Consider the following 4,893-nt stretch of genomic DNA (forward strand, 5'->3'; position numbering starts at 1 on the left):
GAGTTTAAGATAAAGCTTGATAACTATATGAATGATAAAGGTTAGCTTTAATTTTTTTATTTGATAGTTTTAGTTTAGTTTAGAAGATGGACTAATAGATCCCTTGTTGTCCCTAAACATTATGTCATGTTGTGATATCACCTGGCTTATTATTAGAAGATACACCTGTCTACTTTTAAGCATAAAGTACAGACCAGGTGTTATATCAAGGAAATGACTCAGAACAAAAGTAGCTAGAATGAAGACAGCTTAACGACTTTATTAACCATGTGTAATGCAAAACTGTACATATACCCATATTGCTTCTATGCCATTGTCAAGTACAATGACCTAATCTTCAGGGTAGAAAGTGTTTTCTTGACTGTTCTATTAGAGCTCCTCTTCTGCCTTACAGCAGCTTTTCCTAGTTCCTGACATGCAAACTTGTGTACGTCCTCTAGTGCAGTTTGTAGCCACTTCACATAGATTTGTAGGTATTATAGTGCATCTGCCTTTTGAGGTTAGCTATACATCGCATCAACATGGTGAATTGTTTCTCACTCAAATATGAGCATACTAGGCAAACATCCAGTCATTCACTGCTCTCTTGAATGGTATACAGTCATGACATAAAGCAAATATTCATCGCAACCAGTTTGACAAACTTCACAAGCATTTGCTTGACAATCTATATCACCCATTTTGCCAAACCATCAGATTAGAGATGGCCAGGTGGTTAGGACATTCGACTCGCAATCTGTGAGTCGCAGGTTAGAATCCCTGTCACACCAAACATCTCGCCCTTTCAGCCATGGGGGGCGTTATAATGTGATGGTCAATCCCACTATTCATTGGTAAAAGAGTTGGCGGTGGGTAGTGATGACTAGTTGCCTTCCCTCTAATCTTACACTGCTAAATTAGGGACGGCTAGTGCATATAGCCCTCGTGTAGCTTTGTGCGAAATCCAAAACAAACAGATTAGAGATAACAAAGTGAATTGCACATTTCACCACACCTAACACTGTGCACAACTTAAAAAACAATTGACTTTTGAAATTACTTTATCTAATTCTAATTCAGTGTTATTTACTGCTCAGACTGTGCTGAAGTGTTGTATAATGGATACATTTTGAACCCATTTAGTCAAATAATCAATAGCAACTAGCACGTATTGATTATCTCTGGAGGGGAGAACCAGTATTCCTTTGGTGTAGTTTGTCCTATCAAGGCCTATTTTATTCTATACTGCACCCACACAGTCAGTTCTTGTACCAGCGCTGAACATAAAAATCAAAATCTAGCCTGTAGAATTGTTGATATTGGCACTAGTTAGTGTAACAACTTGATAACGTTCAGTCATTTCGTTGTGCAGGGTTTGATGAAGAATCTGTCCCCACAGGGGTCAGCATACCACTATCTGCAACATAGGTTGATTACAATGTCTTAGTGGTTAATAGAGTCAATTTGACATGCTGTTGCACACCTATTACTGCTTGTACAAGTGCCACAGGCTTGTATATCAATTCCAGGTAAGTGCTTGCCAGGATCTCCGTAGGATGTAGCCCAAGTCCTCTTTAACTGCCACTTTGTACACCTGGAGAAAGATCTGCTTGCCATTGGCCCCAGTAGCACATGGTCTCGACCCAGATCTCACCTTGGCAGACTCATGGTACACCTAGGACTGTATAGTTCAGTAAAATGGGGAAACTATCTGTAGCAATTGAGGATGTATTGGATAGGTGGGTTCCAGAAGCCCTATGCTCTGTTGGTCATTGACTCTAATCCCTGGAGTTGTGAAGTAATGATATGCTGGATGCACCTCGACTACCTGTCTTAAAAACTCCTGAGTTTCTTCACGATCTATGACTGTCTCTGCAACTTGCTTCCCATCCTGCTCTACAGATCAAGGTATTCTCTACACAATGCCTGATGCATTGCTGAAGCTTGAGTTGATGGAACTTGCCACCTCTTTCCCTGCTCTTGGAGTGGCTTGGTGCCTTTCTTCATAGAACCTCCCCCCTCCCCCCTACCTGGCACACCAATAACTGTTCTCATTGATGAGAACTCATTGTGTTGCAAACCACCTCGACTATTCTCAATTGTTCAGACACCTACACTACCTGGGCTTAATCTCAGAGTGAGAACTTCATAAGGCCTTAAGACTTTATCAGATAATTCTTACTCCCCAGCTGTAGGATGATTGCTGTGAGATATTTTTATAATATTGTCAAAATTTCAATATGCAGGTGAGGACTTCCAATGGATCCAATCACTCTTCCTGCAGACCATTCTGCCCTAGCATCAGGCTCATCCCCTCCACCTCGTATGCACATCTCTATTTTTGTTCAAACTAATGTAAGGAGTGTTGCAAAATAAATCACACTTTTTTCCCCGAGAGCATAATAAAATAAAATAAGATTTTAATTTAATCAAAAAAGTAATTCCAAGTATCAATATCGCTTGATTGTTCTCACGCACGAGTTTTAATCGATTTGCAAAAGAATTCAGCAATGCAACAAACATGTCTATTTTTGTGGCTGTCTCTGTGAGCACATCAGTGAGAACATGAATTAAGGTTTCACGTTTGTGTCTCTTGCATTCAGGCAAAATTTCCAACATTTCTTCTGTGCATTGTTGAACGAAAGCTCCGACATTTCCGGCGGGATTTAAATCTGGAAAGTTCCTAATTCACATTCTACTACTTTTTCATGGACCACTCTTTCAAATACAACAATTCTGAAACTTTTGAGGCATTAATCGAATTTTTCAAATCCGGCATTGCGATTTGTCGATTGGAAGACTTGAATTATCGGAGCATGTCTGTGATTAGTTTCTGAGCCATCCCGAAGTCTGCATGCGACACGAACCTGAGTTTCAGTGAGCACTATGATTCAAACGTTTTCGCAAAAAATGAAATTTGAAGAGTCAAACACCCAAGAGTACGTTGAAATGACGTTCTCTCGCGAGTGGTGATATTCGTCATTACTTCGGGGAAAAAAGGGTGATTTATTTTGCAACACCCCTTACTTTACAGGAGGATTCATGAGTCCAGCTATTCAATCTCTCAAACAATACATTCATCCATAATACTGATATCCTTTGTCACAGCACCAAATTTTTACCTTCTTTACTAGTCTGTGGTATTCCCTGTTACATGGCTATCCTGTAGAGTAGACAGTTAGGACATGCTAACTAAAAGGTCAAATAATAAAGACTATGTAATTTGTGACTGTGTGGTCTCTGATCTCTAACCGATGTCTTCAAGAAGAAAGTGTCAAAGAAAAGGACAAATGAAAACACGATCACAGTAAAACATAGAACAAGGGAAAGTGCTTTGTGATGAGTATTAAGTTAATGAGAGAGGTGATGAAACCTTTTTTCAATTCTCTTATCAACTCAGTATGCTTCCTTTTGTAAGTTGAACTACATATCCTAACTTTAGAAAAATGTAACCCTTAGTGAATATCATAATAAAGTAAAAGTTGTGTTATTATTTAAACAAACCCAAAATTAAGTTTAAACCAAAATTACAGTTCAAATGTTAACTTCATGCGCAAATCTAGCCAAATTATATTTTAAGTCCAAGTACTTCAACCTTCTTTTAAGTTTAATTTCAAGCATATCGGAATTAAGGACGGCCAGTGCAGTTTTATCCCTCGTGTACTTTTGCGCGAAATTGAAATCAAACCAAGTAGTCATAAGAAATTTATTTTCTTTTTTTTACAGTGAAGATAGCATGTGATGTCCAGAAATAGAAAATTAGCTCTCCTGTTAGCCAGGATAATAGCCAGGGTCTGCCATGCTGTAGTGCTCGATTTGCTGTGGAAATGAATTATATGTGCGATGTACAAACCTGTATTTGTTAGTGTTATTACGTTTCGTATCTAAAGCCAGGATTGCTCCCACAAGTGTAATGTTGGACAGCAAGTTTATTTTTTTAACTTATCTTGAAAGTAACAGTGAAAGACTAGAAGAAGGCAGCTAGTCATTACCACCCACCGCCAACTCTTGGGCTACTCTTTTACCAACGAATAATGGGATTGACTGTCACATTATAACGCCCCCACAGCTGAAAGGTCGAGCATGTTTGGTGGGACGGGGATTCGAACCAGCTACCCTCAGCTTCCGAATCAAGCACCTGGCCATGCCGGGCAAAGTGACTACTTGAGCAACTCTCTGCACCCAAACTGAAAACTCTGGAAAACAAAATAATTTCAAAAAGATTCAATTCTTTAACTAATTAGATAGCACACACATGGTACCATCCTGCACCACATTACAAAACTTGTCTATGTAGTTTTTTTATTCAACTCGGGTAAGATTTCAGATTAAATTTGTAATACATTTTTTGCTGAATCTCTAGTGAAGAAATCAGTACACCTGGGCTACCACCATGGGCGTCTACGGGGGGCACTTGCCCCCCTCCTGAAAAATGAAAAACATAATTCTTTCTTTATTCATTCAGTCATGTATATGAATTTTACAAGTTTTTTATTCACTCTACAATTTCCCACTACTTATTACACTTAATTTTAAATTCTAATCCAAGTCGCCAGGTTTGTCAGCAGCTTTACTTGAAATCTCTAGATACCTATCCTTTAGCCAAATATTGAAAAACGTCGCTACCACTTCTGCCTTATGTTATCAAAGAGACCGACGCGATCTTGGAAACATCCCCTGAGCCCTGACACGATGCCCCCCAATGGCACAGCGGTACGTCTGCGGACTTACAACGCTAGAATCCGGGTTTCGATACCCGTGGTGGGCAGAGCACAGATAGCCCATTGTGTAGCTTTGTGCATAATTACAAACAAACAAACCTGACACGATGTGATCAGGGTCAACCTGTTGCCACCTGCCTGTAATACCGGCAGCCGGTTATCAACACGTGCCAGGCATGGCCAGGTGGATAAG

The sequence above is a fragment of the Limulus polyphemus genome, unplaced genomic scaffold (assembly GCF_000517525.1).
Source record: "Limulus polyphemus unplaced genomic scaffold, Limulus_polyphemus-2.1.2 Scaffold2888, whole genome shotgun sequence".
Taxonomy (NCBI): Eukaryota; Metazoa; Arthropoda; class Merostomata; order Xiphosura; family Limulidae; genus Limulus; species Limulus polyphemus.